Source organism: Ranitomeya imitator, chromosome 3 (assembly GCF_032444005.1).
Source record: "Ranitomeya imitator isolate aRanImi1 chromosome 3, aRanImi1.pri, whole genome shotgun sequence".
NCBI lineage: Eukaryota > Metazoa > Chordata > Amphibia > Anura > Dendrobatidae > Ranitomeya > Ranitomeya imitator.
The window spans coordinates 236753436-236774621 of NC_091284.1; positions in this window are offsets into that span (position 1 = coordinate 236753436).

Consider the following 21186-nt stretch of genomic DNA (forward strand, 5'->3'; position numbering starts at 1 on the left):
GGATCTGAGCTTCTGGATCTTTCCTGTGGCCTGCTGCTCTGCTTAGATAAGTGCTTCTTTGCTTTTGTTGCTACTTTTTCTGTCCAGCTTGTCTTTTCGTTTTGCTGGTAGCTCTGAGACGCAAAGGGTGTACCGCCGTGCCGTTAGTTCGGCACGGTGGGTCTTTTTGCCCCCTTTGCGTGGTTTTTTGCTTTAGGGTTTTTTGTAGACTGCAAAGTTCTCTTTGCTATCCTCGCTCTATCTAGAATATCGGGCCTCACTTTGCTGAATCTATTTCATCCCTACGTTTGTCTTTTCATCTTGCTAACAGTCATTATATGTGGGGGGCTGCCTTTTCCTTTGGGGTATTTCTCTGAGGCAAGCCAGGCTTGTATTTCTATCTTCAGGCTAGTCAGCTCCTCAGGCTGTGCCGAGTTGCATAGGTAGTGTCAGGCACAATCCACAGCTGCCTTTAGTTGTGTTTAGGATAGGTTCAGGTATTGCGGTCTACAGAGATTCCACGTCTCAGAGCTCGTTCTATTGTTTTTGGGTTATTGTCAGATCACTGTATGTGCTCTGATTGCTGGCACACTGTGTCACTGGATTGCCTACATAACAGTACAAGGAGCCAACCTAATGATTCTCAATAGAGGGAAAAAAGAAGTTCTGACATCATTTTTTTTTCTCAGCTCTGTGTTCAGTCTTTTTTTTCCCCTAGACATTTGGGTGTTTCAGGACACAGGTGTGGACATGGATATTCAGGGTCTGTGCTCTTCAATGGATAATCTCGTTACAAATGTACAAAGGATTCAAGATACTATTGATCAGAAATCTATGTTAGAACCAAGAATTCCTATTCCTGATTTGTTTTTTGGTGATAGAACTAAGTTTCTTAATTTCAAAAATAATTGTAAGCTATTTCTGGCCTTGAAACCTCATTCTTCTGGTAATCCTATTCAACAGGTTTTGATTATTATTTCTTTTTTGCGCGGCGACCCTCAGGACTGGGCATTTTCTCTTGCGCCAGGAGACCCTGCATTGAGTAATGTCAATGCGTTTTTCCTGGCGCTCGGATTACTTTACGATGAGCCTAATTCAGTGGATCAGGCTGAGAAAAATTTGCTAGCTTTGTGCCAGGGTCAGGATGATATAGAAGTATATTGTCAGAAATTTAGGAAGTGGTCAGTACTCACTCTGTGGAATGAATCTGCACTGGCAGCTTTGTTCAGAAAGGGTCTCTCTGAGGCTCTTAAGGATGTCATGGTGGGTTTTCCTATGCCTGCTGGTTTGAATGAGTCTATGTCTTTGGCCATTCAGATCGGTCGACGCTTGCGCGAGCGTAAATCTGTGCACCATTTGGCGGTATTGTCTAAGATTAAACCTGAGCCTATGCAGTGCGATAGGACTATGACCAGAGTTGAACGGCAAGAACACAGACAACTGAATGGTCTGTGTTTCTACTGTGGTGATTCCACTCATGCTATTTCTGATTGTCCTAAGCGCACTAAGCGGTTCGATAGGTCTGCCGTCATTGGTACTGTACAATCCAAATTCCTTCTGTCCATTACCTTGATATGCTCTTCGTCATCGTATTCTGTCATGGCGTTTGTGGATTCAGGCGCTGCCCTGAATCTGATGGATTTGGATTATGCTAAACGTTGTGGGTTTTTCTTGGAGCCTTTGCGGTGTCCTATTCCGTTGAGAGGAATTGATGCTACACCTTTGGCCAAGAATAAACCTCAGTACTGGACCCAGCTGACCATGTGCATGGCTCCTGCACATCAGGAAGTTATTCGCTTTCTGGTGCTACATAATCTGCATGATGTGGTCGTGTTGGGGTTGCCATGGCTGCAAACCCATAATCCAGTATTGGATTGGAACTCTATGTCGGTATCCAGCTGGGGTTGTCAGGGGGTACATGGTGATGTTCCATTTTTGTCTATTTCGTCATCCACTCCTTCTGAGGTCCCAGAGTTCTTGTCTGATTATCAGGATGTATTTGAAGAGCCCAAGTCCGATGCCCTACCTCCGCATAGGGATTGTGATTGTGCTATCAATTTGATTCCTGGTAGTAAATTCCCTAAAGGTCGATTATTTAATTTATCCGTGCCTGAACACGCCGCTATGCGCAGTTATGTGAAGGAATCCCTGGAGAAGGGACATATTCGCCCATCGTCATCACCACTGGGAGCAGGGTTCTTTTTTGTAGCCAAGAAGGATGGTTCGCTGAGACCGTGTATTGATTACCGCCTTCTTAATAAGATCACTGTTAAATTTCAGTATCCCTTGCCATTGTTATCTGACTTGTTTGCTCGGATTAAGGGGGCTAGTTGGTTCACTAAGATAGATCTTCGTGGTGCGTATAATCTGGTGAGAATCAGGCAAGGAGATGAATGGAAAACTGCATTTAATACGCCCGAGGGTCATTTTGAGTATCTAGTGATGCCGTTCGGACTTGCCAATGCTCCATCTGTGTTTCAGTCTTTTATGCATGACATCTTCCGTGAGTATCTGGATAAATTCCTGATTGTTTACTTGGATGACATTTTGATCTTCTCAGATGATTGGGACTCTCATGTGAAACAGGTCAGAATGGTTTTCCAGGTCCTGCGTGCTAATTCTTTGTTTGTGAAGGGATCAAAGTGTCTCTTCGGTGTGCAGAAAGTTTCATTTTTGGGGTTCATCTTTTCCCCTTCTACTATCGAGATGGATCCGGTTAAGGTCCAAGCCATCCAGGATTGGACTCAGCCGACATCTCTGAAAAGTCTGCAAAAATTCCTGGGCTTTGCTAATTTTTATCGTCGCTTCATCTGTAATTTTTCTAGCATTGCCAAACCATTGACCGATTTGACCAAGAAGGGTGCTGATTTGGTTAATTGGTCTTCTGCTGCTGTGGAAGCTTTTCAGGAGTTGAAGCATCGTTTTTGTTCTGCCCCTGTGTTGTGTCAACCAGATGTTTCTCTTCCGTTCCAGGTCGAGGTTGATGCTTCTGAGATTGGAGCAGGAGCGGTTTTGTCACAGAGAGGTTCTGGTTGCTCAGTGTTGAAACCATGTGCTTTCTTTTCCAGGAAGTTTTCGGCAGCTGAGCGTAATTATGATGTGGGCAACCGAGAGTTGCTGGCCATGAAGTGGGCATTCGAGGAATGGCGTCATTGGCTTGAAGGAGCTAAGCATCACATGGTGGTATTTACTGATCATAAGAACCTTACTTATCTCGAGTCTGCCAAGCACTTGAATCCTAGACAGGCCCGTTGGTCGTTATTTTTTGCCCGCTTCGATTTTGTGATTTCGTACCTTCCGGGCTCTAAAAATGTGAAGGCGGATGCTCTGTCTACGAGTTTTGTACCCGACTCTCCGGGTTCATCTGAGCCGGCGAGTATCCTCAAGGAAGGAGTCATTGTGTCTGCCATCTCCCCTGATTTGCGGCGAGTGTTGCAAAAATTTCAGGCGAATAAACCTGATCGTTGTCCGGCGGAGAAACTGTTCGTCCCTGATAGGTGGACTAGTAAAGTTATCTCTGACCTTCATTGTTCGGTGTTGGCTGGTAATCCGGGAATCTTTGGTACCAGAGAGTTAGTGGCTAGATCCTTCTGGTGGCCATCTCTGTCACGGGATGTACGTACTTTTGTGCAGTCCTGTGGGATTTGTGCTAGGGCTAAACCCTGCTGTTCACGTGCCAGTGGGTTGCTTTTGCCCTTGCCGGTCCCAAAGAGGCCTTGGACACATATTTCGATGGATTTCATTTCTGACCTTCCTGTTTCTCAAAAGATGTCAGTCATTTGGGTGGTCTGTGATCGCTTTTCTAAAATGGTCCATCTGGTGCCCTTGGTTAAATTGCCTTCCTCCTCTGATTTGGTGCCTTTGTTCTTTCAGCATGTGGTTCGTTTGCATGGCATTCCTGAGAATATTGTTTCTGACAGAGGTTCCCAGTTTGTTTCAAGATTTTGGCGAGCCTTTTGTGGTAGGATGGGCATTGACCTATCTTTTTCCTCGGCTTTCCATCCTCAGACTAATGGCCAGACCGAACGAACCAATCAGACCTTGGAAACATATCTGAGATGTTTTGTTTCTGCTGACCTGATGATTGGGTGTCCTTTTTGCCGTTGGCTGAGTTCGCCCTTAATAATCGGGCCAGCTCGGCTACCTTGGTCTCTCCATTTTTCTGCAATTTTGGGTTCCATCCTCGTTTCTCTTCAGGACAGGTTGAGTCTTCGGACTGTCCTGGTGTGGATTCTGTGGTGGACAGGTTGCAGCAGATCTGGACTCAGGTAGTGGACAATTTGACCTTGTCCCAGGAGAAGGCTCAACTTTTCGCTAATCGCAGACGCCGTGTGGGTCCCCGACTTCGTGTTGGGGATCTGGTTTGGTTATCTTCTCGTCATATTCCTATGAAGGTTTCCTCTCCTAAATTTAAACCTCGTTTTATTGGTCCGTATAGGATTTCTGAGATTCTCAATCCTGTGTCTTTTCGTCTGACCCTCCCAGACTCCTTTTCCATACATAATGTATTCCATAGGTCGTTGTTGCGGAGATACGTGGCACCTATGGTTCCATCTGTTGAGCCTCCTGCCCCGGTTTTGGTGGAGGGGGAATTGGAGTATATTGTGGAGAAAATTTTGGATTCTCGTGTTTCTAGACGGAAACTCCAGTATCTGGTTAAATGGAAGGGTTATGCTCAGGAAGATAATTCCTGGGTTTTTGCCTCTGATGTCCATGCTCCAGATCTTGTTCTTGCCTTTCATGTGGCTCATCCTGGTCGGCCTGGGGGCTCTGGTGAGGGTTCGGTGACCCCTCCTCAAGGGGGGGGGGTACTGTTGTGAATTCTGTGGCTGAATTCACTCCTGTGGTCACAAGTGGTACTGCAGCTTCTGAGCTTCCTCCCTCAGGTGTTCTGGTGAGCTCGTTGGCTGCTTTGTCATTTAACTCCGCCTGATTCTGTCTTCCTTGCTCCTTGCCAATGTTCCAGTGTTGGATCTGAGCTTCTGGATCTTTCCTGTGGCCTGCTGCTCTGCTTAGATAAGTGCTTCTTTGCTTTTGTTGCTACTTTTTCTGTCCAGCTTGTCTTTTCGTTTTGCTGGTAGCTCTGAGACGCAAAGGGTGTACCGCCGTGCCGTTAGTTCGGCACGGTGGGTCTTTTTGCCCCCTTTGCGTGGTTTTTTGCTTTAGGGTTTTTTGTAGACTGCAAAGTTCTCTTTGCTATCCTCGCTCTATCTAGAATATCGGGCCTCACTTTGCTGAATCTATTTCATCCCTACGTTTGTCTTTTCATCTTGCTAACAGTCATTATATGTGGGGGGCTGCCTTTTCCTTTGGGGTATTTCTCTGAGGCAAGCCAGGCTTGTATTTCTATCTTCAGGCTAGTCAGCTCCTCAGGCTGTGCCGAGTTGCATAGGTAGTGTCAGGCGCAATCCACAGCTGCCTTTAGTTGTGTTTAGGATAGGTTCAGGTATTGCGGTCTACAGAGATTCCACGTCTCAGAGCTCGTTCTATTGTTTTTGGGTTATTGTCAGATCACTGTATGTGCTCTGATTGCTGGCACACTGTGTCACTGGATTGCCTACATAACAGTCAACCCAAAACATTCAAATGACCCTGATCAAAAGTTCACATTCCCTGGTGATTTTGGCCTGATGAACTGCACAGAAGTTGAAACAAATGGGTTTGCATGGCTATTAAAGGTAACTACCTCACCACTGACCTGTTTGCTTGTAATCAGTGTGTGTGCATAAAAGCTGAGTGAGTTTCTGGGATCCAGACAGACTCTTGCATCTTTCATCCATCCACTGATGTTTCTGGATTGTGACTCTTGGGGAAAGCAAAAGAATTGCCAATGGATCTACAGGAAAAGGTGGTTGAACTGTATAAAACAGGAAAGAGATACAAAAAGATATCCAAGGAATTGATAATCGCAGTCAGCAGCATTCAAAACTGTGATAAACAAATGGAAAATCAGGGGTTCTGTAGAAACAAAACCACGGTCAGGTTGACCAACAAAAATGTCATCCACAAGTGCCAGGAAAATTGTTCGGGATGCAAAGAAAAACCAACAAATAACATCATCTGAAAACTAGCGGTGAAGCTGTTTCAAGATGCACAATAAGGAGGCACTTGAAGAAAAATGGGCTGCATAGTTGAGTCACCAGGAGAAAGGCATTACTGCGCAAATGCCACAAAGTATCTCACCTACAATATGCAAAACAGCACAGAGACAAGCCTCAAAACTTTGGCCACAACCATAAACGTTATATTTGGAGAGAGGTCAACAAGGCCTATGATAAAAGGAACACCATTCCTACTGTAAAGCACAGAGGTGGATCGCTGATGTTTTAGGGATGTGTGAGCTACAAAGGCACAGGAAGCTTGGTCAAAGTTGAAGGAAAGATGAATGCAGCATGTTATCAGCAAATACTGGAGGCATATTTGCACTCATCAGCCCGAAAGCTGTGCATGGGACGTACTTAGACATTTCAACATGACAACGATCAAAAACACAAGGCCAAGTCGACCTGTCATTGGCTATAGTAGAACAAAGTGAAGGATCTGGAGTGGCCATCTCAGTTACTTGACCTCAATATCATTGAGCCACACTGGGGAAATCTCAAGTGCGCAATTCATGCTAGACAGCCCAGGAATTTACAGGAACTGGAGGCATTTTGGCAAGAAGAGTGGGCAGCTTTACCATCTGAGAAAATAAAGAACCTCATCCACAATAACCACAAAAGATTTCAAGCTGTTTTTGATGTTAGAGGGGGCAAGTCACGGTATTAAGAAATGGGGTATGTGAAATTTTGATTAGGGTCATTTGGATACTTTGGGTTGTCATTATGATTTAAAAAGAGAATGCACAGTACTTTGACAACAAATGCTTCACTCAACCACTAACCATGAGTGGAAGAAAGTGTTGGTGTCATCATTCATATTCTCTGAAAAAAGGTCAAGAAAGAAAAATTCTGGCGGGGTATGTAAACTTTTGAGCACAACTGTATATGTTTGTGTCTCTTACAGCTTCCTACAAATAGCAAGTGTTACCAGAGATGATTAGTAAAACACATGGCCACAGATAGTCACTGTGTGTACCAATGGATGTTCAAGTTCATTAGGTTCAGCCAAACTGTAGTTAAAAGTTTAGTTCGGTATCCGAAACTTTGGCGCCTTAAAATGACTGTAAAATGATCATAGTAAGGGCTAGGGGATAGCAAAAGTAAGCAAATTGGGGGTAAGAGTAGAAGAAATGCCCTGCAAACAAATTTGGATAGGGAAATGATGAAACATAACATACAATCCAAAAAAAGTCCCCCCAAGGCTAAGGCAGGTCTAAGCCTGACAGAGGCGCCTCTTAGACCCCCACGCCCACGCTCCTCTCCCAAGCGACCCTTGGGAGAGGGGGTGGGCGTGTGTGTTATTGTATGTGTATTATTCTATGTGTATGAATGTGGGTGTGCTATTATATGTGTGTGAGTGTGGGTGTTATTTTATGTGTATTAGTGTGTGTGTGTGTGTGTGTGTGTGTTATTCTAAGTGTATCAGTGTGTGTTATTCTATGTGTATGAGTGTTTGTGTTTAAATGTGTGATTAAGTATGTGTGATATTCTATATGTATAAGTGTGTGTTTTTCTATGTGTATGAGTGTATGTGTGTGTTTCTATGTGTATGAGTGTGTGTTTATATGAGTATGAGTGTGTGTGTGTGTGTGTGTGGCAGTGTGTATGCTATTCTTTGTGTGTGCATTAGTGCTTGTGTTATTCTATGAGTGAATGTGTATCAGTGTGTGTCAGTTTGTGAATTTATCGTACAATGTAATGGCCAGAAGAAGTAATATGTTTAAACTTAAGTACTTAACCAGTTAACCACCACCGATATGCCTCTATACAGCGGTCATTAAGGGACCTTAATACTCAGCGAGCACTTTTTCACAGCACTGAGGATTAAGTGTATAGAGCCCCCTAGCAGGCGAAAATCTTGCAGGTGACAGCTGTATATGACAGCTGACACCGTGCAGCATTTGCCCCGACTAGGGTTGAGCGAAACGGATCGGACAAATTCAAAAATCGCCGACTTTCGGCAAAGTCGGGTTTCGTGAAACCCGACCGGATCCTAGTGTGGTATCGGCCATGAGGTTGGCGATCAGCGCTCCAAAGTCGCGTTTCGTATGACGTTTTCAGCACCATTTCTCATCCAGTGAAGGAGGACGCAGAGTGTGGGCAGCGTGATGACATAGGTCTCGGTCCCCACCATCTTAGAGAAGGGCATTACAGTGATTGGCTTGCTTTCTGCGGCGTCACAGGGGCTATAAAGGGCTGTGCACGCCGACCGCCATCTCACTTCTGCCGATCTTAGCATAGGGAGAGGTTGCTGCAGCTGCATCAGAAGAAGGGATATAGTTAGGGAGGGAAGATTAACCCCGAAACTGCTTGTGCTGTAGCGATTTCCACTGTCCAACACCACCTTTTCTTTGCAGGAACAGTGGAGTTTATATTTTTGTGCATCAACGCTGTAGCTTATTAGGCTGCCTTATAAGGCTCCCTGATAGCTGCATTGCTGTTTGTACGCCTGATAGTTGCAGTCTCCCTGCAAAAAAAGGGAGATTTAAATTGGCACTAAGTGGATCTACGTCACAGTTCTGTTAGTTTGTCGTACATCTTCTAGCCACGTTCTGCCACTTACATTGTGTAGTGTAATACCCTGGGCCTGAGTTTTGCTGCAGTCTCCCCCCCAAAAAAGGGAGATTTAAAGGGACTCTGTCACCCCCTCCAGCCATTATAAACTAAAAGAGCCACCTTGTGCAGCAGTAATGCTGCATTCTAACAAGGTGGCTCTTTTAGTTTTTGGTGCAGTTATTGCCAAAATAAAGCGTTTTATAATTTCGCCAAAATACCTTTTTTTAGGCAGGGAGGCATGAAATCCGGCGCCTGCGCTATTTAGTACTGGCTGGTGCAGGCGTAGTGAGCTCTGGCCGTCTGACCTCACATGCAGTCTTGCAGACTGCGCCTGTGCGGCCAGTACTAAACAGCGCAGGCGCCGGATTTCATGGGAAAACAGCGCGGAGGGGGCGCTGACACGGTGACACAGGGAAGGTGCACATGACATTGAAGAGGAGGTGATAGATGACCTAGTTGTTGACCCAGTGTGGCAGCCATTTGGGGAAGAGGGTGCCGCTGCCAGTAGCTCAGTACCGTTGGTGCACCTGCTGAGAATGAAGGTAGTCAGCAACGCTACATTCCTTCCCTCACAGTAAGCCCACCGGTTAGGACACCACCAGTAGCAAATGTGGAGGTATCGTCACAAGGCCAAAGCAGTCAGGGAATCACAAGGTTCATGGTAGGAAACACTGTATGTAGGCCAACTGCAAGAATACCATCACCAAAGCCATCCCAGCCCTCCACCAGCATGTCAAAGACCGCATTGTCCATGCACTGAGGCAATCAGTCAGTAGAAAGGTGCACCTCACAACAGATGCATGGACCAGTAGGCATGGCCAGGGACGTTATGTGTCCATCACGGCACACTGGGTTAATGTGGTGGATGCAGGGTCCACAGGGGACAGCCATATTGGGACAGTTCTGCCTAGCCCACGGTCTAGGAAACAGTTTGCTGTAGGCGTTCGCCACCCCTCCTCCTCCTCCTCCTCCTCCAAAAGTGAAAGCTCATCCACAGAGCGCAGTCGCACGACTACTCCATCCGCAACTGCCAGTGTTGCACACGAGGTGTCCCATTATGGAACAGCTAGTGGTAAGCGTTAGCAGGCTGTGCTACAAATGAAGTGTTTGGGTGACAACAGACACACCGTGGAAGTACTGGCCGAGTACTTGCAGCAAGAAACTCAGTCATGGCTGGGCAGTGTACATCTTGAGGCAGGCTAGGTAGTCAGTAATAACAGAAGGAATTTTATGGCTGCCATAGCCCTTTCAGAACTGAAACACATTCCTTGCCTGGCTCACACCTTGAACCTGGTGGTGCAGTGCTTCCTGAAAAATTATCTGGAGTTACCAGCCCTGCTTCTGAAGGTGCGAAGACTTTGCTCGCACATCCGCCGGTCGCCCGTACACTCCAGCCGTATCCAGAACCATCAGCGATCGCTGAATCTTCCCCAGCACCGCCTAATTATCGACGTTGCAACAAGGTGGAACTCCACACTGCACATGCTTCAGAGGCTGTGCGAACAGAAGCGTGCTGTCATTTATTTGTGGGAGGATACACATACACGGGCAGGCAGTTGAATGGCAGACATGGAGTTGTCTGGTGTGCAGTGGTCGAAGCTCCAAGACCTCCGTCAAGTCCTTCAGTGTTTTGAGGAATGCACACGGCTGGTAAGTGCAGACGACGCCATCATAAGCATGAGCATCCCACTAATGCATCTGCTGATGCAAAGTTTGTTGCACATCAAGGAGCAGGCGTCTGCAGCCGAGGAGGAGGGAATCCTTGATGACAGTCAGCCATTGTTTGGTCAGGGAAGTCTCCTGGACGAGGTGGCGGACGAAGAGGAGGAGGATGATGGGGATGAATATTTATGGGAGGAGGATGCTTCTCAGGGGGCAATAGAAACTGGTGGCGTTGCAAGGTCAGGTACAGGGGTTTTGCGGGCCACAAGTGATGTTGATTTGCAAGAAAGTGCTCCTCAACCCAGCACAAGCAGTGAATTGACACCTGGAACATTGACCCACATGGCAAAGTATGCCTTGCGTATCCTAAAAAGGGACCCCCGCATTATCAAAATGATGACCGATGACGATTACTGGTTGGCCTGCCTCCTGGATCCACGATACAAAGGAAAATTACACAATATTATGCCACATGAGAACCTGGAGCAAATATTGGCTACCAAACAAGCAACTCTTGTAGACCGTTTGGTTCAGGCATTCCCAGCACACAACGGCGGTGTTGGTTCTCACACGAGAAGTGTTAGAGGTGCACAAATCCAAAGTGACGTTGGACAGAGGGGTTTTATGACCAGGTTGTGGAGTGATTTTGCAATGAGCGCAGACACGACAGGTACTGCTGCATCAATTCAAAGTGACAGGAGACAGCATTTGTCCAGAATGGTTACCAACTAGTTTTCCCCCCTTATCGATGTTCTCCCTCACAGGTCATTCCCCTTTGATTACTGGGCATCTAAAATAGACACCTGGCCTGAATTGGCAGAATATGCATTACAGGAGCTCGCTTGCCCAGCTGCTAGTGTGCAATCAGGAAGAGTCTTCAGTGGTGCTGGTTCAATACTGACCGAAAAAAGGACACGTCTGGCTACCTGAAATGTTGATGATCTAACCTTCATTAAAATGAACCAATCATGGATTTCAAATTATTTTGCCCCACCTTCCCCTGCTGACACGTAGCTTGCCTTAAAAATGTCTTGCTTTTGGCCTCCTCTTACTGACTGCTCCAATTCCTCCATTTGCAGCTGCTGAATGTCCACCATAGGCCATTTTTATACCACCCTAAATGGGCTGACTCCCCCCACAGGGCCGTGGGCACCACTTGGCGCAAGCACCCATGCGAGTGCCGTTTGCCTGGTTAGGTGCGTGTGCCCACTTTTGGGCGACAGCACTGGCACAGGGTCCCACATAGTACAATGAAGTGTCTCTGATGGTGGTGGTGCACAACCAACGTCAGACACACCCTCGTAATATGAGGGGCCCTGTGCCAGTACCGCCGCCCACGAGAGAGTGTTCCCCCCAGCTCGAACAGTGCTCTACCACTTGCAAAACTTACCTCTCCGTGCTCCACCACTGTGTAGTCTGTGCTGTTAAATCATTCAATGGCACTGCCAATACAAATTTGTTGAAATGATAGATGATAGTAAAACTATATAGGGGCCCTGGTCTCCATTTAGACCAGTTAATACTTTGCGCCAACTACCACTGTCCACTACTCAGCAGAGTACCCCTGTACCTAGCTATGCCACCAGTTTATTTATGAACATTTTTTTGGCTGACATTTAGCCCACTTTATTATTTTGGCCTACTAACTGTGTCAGCCACTTATTACAGTTGTCCTCCACTGAACAAAGCAATGCCGCCTGTGTACTCCTCTTACCTATTTTGAACTGCATTTAGCCTACTTTTTTATTTTAGGCCTACTAAGTTTGTGTGAGCCTCTCATAACAGTTGTCCTCCTCCGCTGAACAAAGCTATGCCGCCTGTGTACTCCTGTTACCAATTTTGAACTGCATTTAGCCTACTTACTTACTTGGGCCTAGTAACTGTGTGAGCCTCTCATTACAGTTGTCCTCCTCTGCTGAACAAAGCTATGCCGCCTACGTACTCCTCTTACCAATTTTGAACTGCATTTAGCCTACTTTTTTATTTTAGAACTACTACTAAGTCTGTGTGAGCCTCTCATAACAGTTGTCCTCCTCCGCTGGAAAAAGCTATGCCGCCTGTGTACTCCTCTTACCAATTTTGAACTGCATTTAGCCTACTTACTTACTTGGGCCTAGTAACTGTGTGAGCCTCTCATTACAGTTGTCCTCCTCCGCTGAACAAAGCTATGCCGCCTGTGTACTCCTCTTACCAATTTTGAACTGCATTTAGCCTACTGTTTTATTTTAGGCCTACTAAGTCTGTGTTAGCCTCTCATAACAGTTGTCCTCCTCCGCTGAACAAAGCTATGCTGCCTGTGTACTCCTCTTACCAATTTTGAACTGCATTTAGCCTACTTACTTTCTTGGGCCTAGTAAATGTGTGACCCTCTCATTACAGTTGTCCTCCTCTGAACAAAGCTATGCCGCCTGTGTACTCCTGTTACCAATTTTGAAATGCATTTAGCCTACTTTTTTATTTTAGGCCTACAAAGTCTGTGTGAGCCTCTCATAACAGTTGTCATCCTCCGCTGAACAAAGCTATGCTGCCTGTGTACTCCTGTTACCAATTTTGAACTGCATTTAGCCTACTTACTTACTTGGGCCTAGCAACTGTGTGAGCCTCTCATTACAGTTGTCCTCCTCCGCTGAACAAAGCTATGCCACCTGTGTACTCCTGTTACCAATTTTGAACTGCATTTAGTCTACTTTTTTGATTTTGGGCATACTAACTGTGTCTGCGCCACTCATTACAGTTGTCCTCCCCTGAACAAAGCTATGCCGCCTGTTTAGTCCTGTTACCAATTTTGAACTGCATTTAGCCTACTTTATTATTTGGGCCTATATCTGTGTTTCCTCCTCATCCTGCCCATTGCCCAGCCACTGCTAGATGAGTCTGCTGGTACATTGACCCAGACCACTACATTCCCCTTGCACTCTACACAGCCAGAATCTGACCCTGCTGAAACTCAGGTTCCCCTTCCAGCACACTATACCACCTTACACGGGGACAAAGAGGAAGGTGCAGATGAAAGTGCAGGTTCCTTCATCAGGTGGGGGGGGGCATACTTGTTGGCACTGGCACAGGGCCCCTCATAGTACGCAAAAGTGTCTCTAGCAGTGGGAGGCGCCGCCCGCCATCAAACACACCGCCGTACTATGAGGGGCCCTGTGCCAGTGCCAACTAGTGGGCCCCCCCTGCTTGCTCAGGATCACAGCACTTGCAAAGTTGAAATACTTACCTCTCCATGCTCCACTGCCGTGACATATTCCGCGTTTCCTGGGCCCACGAAAATCTTGAGCCAGCCCTACGCCCTCACAACTTTAGCCAAATGAGCCCCTGTTTTCAATGTCTAACTATTATTATAAAGTAAATTAAGATTGACAAGCTTAAGAAATAAAAATTGATGTTTTTGGCATTAAAGTGGACACTGCAGGTGTTTTCCTGTCCTCCACTCACTGCCGACTTTGATTCCCCCTTGACTTGCATTGGGTTTCGTGTTTCGGTCGGCCCCCGACTTTTCGCAAAAATCGGCCGATTTCACCCGACCTGACTTTTGAGAAAGTCGGGTTTCGCGAAACCCGACTCGATCCTAAAAAAGTAAAAGTCGCTCAACTGTAGCCGCGACCTGTTTTGGAATGTATCAATCAAGCAGCAACATCCAAGGAGTTAAAAAGGCGTTAAAAGACCCACTGTATCACCATCGGCCTTTTGCGATCATAATTTCAGGCGCTTATAGTTGTCAACACACACCCGAAGTCCATCTGATGACCCCAGTGTATGGTGGCCTGTTAGATCCAGTGAGAACCCGGTTCAAATAGTCTATGTCAGTGAGACAGTGACAGGTACATGAGTACACAGGTGCAAAGTGAAAAAGTAATGTAAAATTTAATACAAAATTTAAAAAAGGTAAAGAAAAATTGCAAAAAATGCACAAAAATCACAAAACCCTGTTTCACCACTAAAAAGTGCGCAGGCGCCGGGAAAGGTCCGGGAAGCCCAGCGCCTGCGCACTCCAGTACTTTGCGCTACCATCAACAGGGCAGATAAAGTACACCTGCGCAGAAGTCGCGACAGAAAGCATGGAAGAGGACGTCTGTTGTGAATTCTGTGGTCAAGCTCCCTCCTGTGGTCACAAGTGGTACTTCGGCTGATTCTGTCTATGGGCTTCCGTTGGTGGATGTGAGTGGTACTGCGGCTTCTGAGTTTCCTTCCTCAGGTGATGAGGTTAAGTCGTTAGGTGCTGCTCTATTTAACTCCACCTAGTGCTTTGATCCTGGCCTCCAGTCAATGTTCTAGTATTGGTCTTGCTTCCTCCTGGATTGTTCCTGTGGCCTGTCTGCTCAGCATAAGCTAAGTTCTGCTTGTGTTACGTTTGTTTGCTGTATTTTCTGTCCAGCTTGCTATATTGGTTTTTCTTGCTTGCTGGAAGCTCTGAGACGCAGAGGGAGCACCTCCGTACCGTTATTCGGTGCGGAGGGTCTTTTTACCCCTCTGCGTGGTTGTTTGTAGGTTTTTGTGTTGACCGCGAAGCTATCTTTCCTATCCTCGGTCTATTCAGTAAGTCGGGCCTCACTTTGCTAAATCTATTTAATCTCTGTGTTTGTATTTTCATCTTAACTCACAGTCATTATATGTGGGGGGCTGCCTTTTCCTTTGGGGAATTTCTCTGAGGCAAGGTAGGCTTATTTTTCTATCTTCAGGCCTAGCTAGTTTCTCAGGCTGTGCCGAGTTGCATAGGGAGCGTTAGGCGGAATCCACGGCTACCTCTAGTGTGGTTTGATAGGATTAGGGATTGCGGTCAGCAGAGTTCCCACGTCTCAGAGCTCGTCCTATGTTTTTTGTTTATTGTCAGGTCACTTTGTGTGCTCTGAACTTCAAGGTCCATTGCGGTTCTGAATTACCTATTCACAACAGACATCATTGCATGTAGAAGGGAGATGCCGGACCCGGACCGCCCCCCCAGGTGAGTATAATATAACTTGTTTTTTTTATCTTTCAGGTTACATCGGGGGCTTATCTGTAGATAAGCCACTAATGGCGGTGGCAGAAGCTTATATACGAAAAAGTAGGTGACAGATTCCCTTTAATATAATGGTGACCATATTAACCTATGCCAATGCTGTTGATGATATGATGGTAAATAATATTGACTCTCGTGGCTTAAAATGCTTACAAAATAGGATAGAAAATGAGCATTGTATTAACATCTAATATATAAAGCTGAATGTGTGTATGTGTGTATGTGTGTATGTCCGGGATTGGCATCTGCACCGTAGCAGCTACAGCCACAAAATTTTGCACAGTCACACGTCTGGAACCCGAGAGCGTCATAGGCTATGTTGTGAGGCGAAATTTTAACCCCGCGCTTTCCAATTCACCAAACAATTTTGCCCCTATCTACATAATGGGGAAAAAAGTGAAAGGAAAAGTGTTGGAGGCGTCGCAGCTACAGCAACAAAATTTTGCACAGTCACACGTCTGGACCCTGAGAGCTTCATAGGCTATGTTGTGAGGTGAAATTTTAACCCCGCCCGTTCCAATTCACCAAACAATTTTGCCCCTATCTACATAATGGGGAAAAGTGAAAGGAAAAGTGTTGGAGGCGTCGCAGCTACAGACACAAAATTTTGCACAGTCACACATCTGGACCCCGAGAGCGTCATAGGCTATGTTGTGATGTGAAATTTTAACCCCGCGCTTTCCAATTCACCAAACAATTTTGCCCCTATCTACATAATGGGGAAAAGTGAAAGGAAAAGTGTTGGAGGCAAATTGACAGCTGCCAGATGTGAACAAGGGGGACTTAAAGAGTGAGAGCGAGGTGGGGCCCCGACATGGGATACTCACCACACACGGGGATATGAACACACACACAAAATGCGCCACACACTACCACGTGCTTGAACACATATTACCCTCAGCACACATTTCACCACACATACACCAACCTTGCCACATAAAAGTCGAAACACAAAAGTCGCTGCTCAGAACTCGCCACCCGCAAAACTCACCACATGCAAAAACTAGGCTCACGCAAAACTCGCCACAAGTGCAAAACTCACCTCATGGAAAACTCGCCACACGCAAAACTTGCACACGCGGAAAAATTGCCACATGCACAAAAGTTGCAACACATGCAAAAGTTGCCTCACACAAAACTTGCACATACTCAAAAGGCACCACACATAAAACTTGCCATGCACAAAACTCGCCATGCACAAAACTCGCCATGTGCAAAACTTGCTGCACACAACTTGCTACACTAACCTGTCACATGCAACTCAACACACAAAAAGTTGCTACACGCATATCGCCACACAAAACTCATCACACAAAAGTCGCTACATGCATGTCGCCACACGCAACTCAACACACAACTTGACATATGAAACTCGCCCTAAAACACACAAGAATCTGGTATTATCCTTCAAAAATAAAAATCTCATTAATAAGCAGACAAACTACAAGATCAACAAATGTACCATATAGGAAATACAGCAGCTGTCAGTCACATGACCTGTCTATTATGTGTATGTGTGAGCTAATATATACTGCCAGGGGGAGGGCTTCCTGTTGGCTGTGGATTTATCAGGCTGCCAATTTAGCTTACAAATACTGAGGTAAAAATACTGAGCAAATAACGTGTGAACAAGGTCTAATACAAGAGGAGATGACACACAGGTATATAATATATACAGGGGAGATGACACACAGATATATACTATCTACAGGAGAGATGACACACAGGTATATACTATATAGAGGAGGAGATGACATACAGGTACATATATATACAGGAGGAGATGACATACAGGTATATACTATATACAGGAGGAGATGACACACAGGTATATACTATGTACAGGAGCAGATGACCTACAGGTATATACTATATACAGGAGGAGATGACATACAGGTATATGCTATATATAGAAGATGACATGCAGGTATATACTATATACAGGAGGAGATGACACACAGATATATACTATATACAGGGGAGATGACACACAGGTATATACTATATACAGGAGGAGATGACATACAGGTATATACTATATATAGGGCAGATGACACACAGCAGGTATATACTATATACAGGGGAGATGACATACAGGTATATACTATATACAGGAGATGACATACAGATGTATACTATATATAAGGGAGATGACAAACATGTATATACTGAGGTGATGAGGTGAAAATGAGAGGTGTGAGATGAAAATGAAAAGGTGTGAGTGCAAAATGAGAGGAGTGAGGAAAAATAGTGGAGTGATCAGAAAATGACAGATGTGATGTTGAAATGACAAGTGTTAGGGGGGAATGAGAGGAGTGAGGGAGAAAATGAGAGATGTGAGGGGGAAAATGAAAGATGTGATTGGGAAAATGAGAGGCGTGATGGGAAAATAAGAGACGTGAGGTGCTATAACTAAAAACAGATATTTACTATGCCCAGGCAACGCCGGGCGCTTCAGCTATTCTAATATATAAGGCTGAATGTGTGTGTGTATGTGTGTATGTCCGGGATTGGCATCTGCACCGTCGCAGCTACAGCCACAAAATTTTGCACAGTCACACGTCTGGACCCCGAGAGCGTCATAGGCTATGTTTTGAGGCAAAATTTTAACCCCGCGTGTTCCAATTCACCAAACAATTTTGCCCCTATCTACATAATGGGGAAAAAGTGAAAGGAAAAGTGTTGGAGGCAAATTGACAGCTGCCAGATGTGAACAAGGGGGACTTAAAGAGTGAGAGTACAGTTGCTAAGGTGGGGCCCCAACATGAGATACTCACCACACGCGGGATATGAACACACACACAAAATGCGCCACACACTACCACGTGCTTGAACACATATCACCCTCAGCACACATTTCACCACACATACACCAACCTCGCCACATAAAAGTCGAAACACAAAAGTCCTGCTCAAAACTCGCCACGCGCAAAACACGCCACATGCAAAACTAGGCTCATGTAAAACTCGCCACACGTGCAAAACTTGTTCTGTTTGACGATGCCAGAATCCATTTTTTACATCACATACAGAAAATATTTTATCCTTTGATAAATCTGGTAGAACATCATCTAATGTTGGCATAGGGTAATGATTTCGTTTCAGCGCCTTGTTGAGTGGCTTAGGATCAATACATATTCTTAACTTGCCCGATGGTTTCTGCACTATGACCAAACTGCTGATCCAATCTGTGCTCATATGGACTGGTGCTATCATGCCTCTTCTCTGTAGATCTTGCAGTTCTACTTTCAGCGGTTGCATTAAAGCTACAGGCACTCTTCTTGTAGGTAATCTGGTGGGCTGCACTGTGTTGTCAATTTCTAGCCTATATTTACCTTCAAAGCATCCATCACCTTCAAATACATCAGCATACTCTGCTTTTATTTTCTGCATGTCCAAGTTGTGCTCTGCATTTAGTTTTGGATTTTGTATATCCTGGGCAACTTCAACAGACATAATGTTCTGAGACTGTACTTTTATTAAGTCCATTGCCTGAACTGCTTTTACTCCCAGTAATGGTACATGGTTGCCACCCCGTAACATGGTAAATTCAACTCTATAACTCTTTCTGTTACATGGGTTTCGTATTTTTAGCTTACATGTCCCCATTGGTTTCAGAACACTTTTGTTGTACATCACCAGTACCTTGTCAGTTGGCTCAATAGAAACCTGTTTGTTTAGCAGATCAAATGAAATTACATTGCAGCTTGCTCCACAATCCAGCTGAAATCTAATGGGCTTCTCATCCAACAAGAATGTTGCATAAAGCTGCTTGGCATCCTTCACTACTGACTGCCCGACTACATTGACTTTCTCTGTTGTAGACTGCATTTGTAGCCATGTAATGTCCTCTGAACTGTCAGTGTCTGGTGTCACAGTGTGGAGCTGTCTGTACTGTTTGCCTCTTCCTTGCCTGCAGACAGCAGAGGAATGATTCTTCTTGCCAGATGACCTGCAGGTTTCCCCATATGCTGGACACTTGGTTTTGTCTCTCTCATGTCTTTTCCCACAATACTTGCAGTGGACAGTGTTTATAGGGTAGTCTGGACCTGTCTTTCCTTTCATAGATACTGCATGTACCTTGTCATCATCATTCTCACTGGTGCCTGCCATCATCTTCAGGCTGTACTTTGTGAGCTCAGCAGCCCTGCAGATTTGCATACATTTCTCTAAAGTCATGCCTTCCTCTCTCAGTAATCTTTCTTTGAGATGACTGTCCTTTATGCCACACACCATTCTGTCCTTGATTAGACTGTCCCTGATCTCTCCAAAGCCACATGTTTCTGCAAGTCTCCTCAGCTCTGTCAGATATCTGTCCACATTTTCATCATCCTCCTGATGTCTTGTGAAAAACTTATATCTTTCCACTGTCTCATTCTTCTTTGGGTCACAGTGTTTATCAAATGCCTGCACAATGTCTGCTAGGAGGAGGTTGTCTGTGTCTGGGAGCAAGGTGTGGGCTAATTCTCTGCCATTTTCCCCAATTAGGTAATAAAACAGCTTTACTTTCCGTTTGTCATCAGTGGGGCCCACAGTCAGATCCACATACAGTGTAAACTCTTCCTTCCAATGTCTTCAAGTCTGGGACAGATTACATGAAGTGACATCCAGTCTCTGAGGGGGCTTCAGACCAGTCTCCATTTTTCTGTACTGTCCTGGAATCTGTACTTACAGTTGCAGTGATCTGTGCAGTTCCAGCCTCATATAAGCTCTAAGAATTTGCAGGTTCTGTGCCCGGCTACCACCATGTTCTGTTTGACGAATCCTGTCATAAATCACACTCTGTGAGTATCTCCAGGCTCTTTATTCACATCCTGTCTCAACCTCCATTACATGAATTCCGAGTACAACAACATCCAACAAGTTCCAAACAAAGAATATAGAACACACATAAAAGTAGTGAGACCCCTAGAGGCCACATGAACATATAACATATTGCTACAAAACTCACCTCATGGAAAACTCGCCACACGCAAAACTTGCAGACGTGGAGAAATTGCCACATGCACAAAAGTTGCAACACATGCAAAAGTTGCCTCACACAAAACTTGCACCACACATAAAACTCGCCACGCGCAAAACTCACCATGTGCAAAACTTGCTGCACACAACTTGCTACACTAACCTGTCACATGTAACTCGACACACAAAAAATTGCTACACGCATGTCGCCACACAAAACTCATCTCACAAAAGTCGCTACATGTATGTCGCCACACGCAACTCAACACACACAACTTGACACATGAAACTCGCCCTAAAACACACACAAGTCTGGTATTATCCTTCAAAAATAAAAATCTGATTAATAAGCAGACAAATTACAAGAGCAGCAACTGTACCATATAGGAAATACGGCAGCTGTCAGTCACATGACCTGTCTATTATGTGTATGTGTGAGCTAATATATACTGCCGGGGGGAAGGGGGCTTCCTGTTGGCTGGGGATTTATCAGGCTGCCTATTTAGGTTACAAATACTGAGGTAAAAATACTGCCCAAATAACGTGTGAATGCGGTCTAATACAGGAGGAGATGACATACAGATATATACTATATACAGGGGAGATGACACACAGATACATACTATATACAGGAGAGATGACACACAGGTATACATTATATACAGGAGGAGATGTGTTATGATCCGGTGACCTTGGAGCTGCATGAGAACTTTCACTGGAGTAAGTGGCCACTATACTGACCGGAAACCTGACCTTAACACCGCAACTAGAAGTAGCCATGGAGTGTACCTAACACACCTAGACACCTCGTCACAGCCAGAGGACTAAATACCCCTAAAGATGGAAATCGGAATACTATCTTGCCTCAGAGAAAATCCCCAAAGGATAGACAGCCCCCCACAAATATTGGCGGTGAGTCGGAGA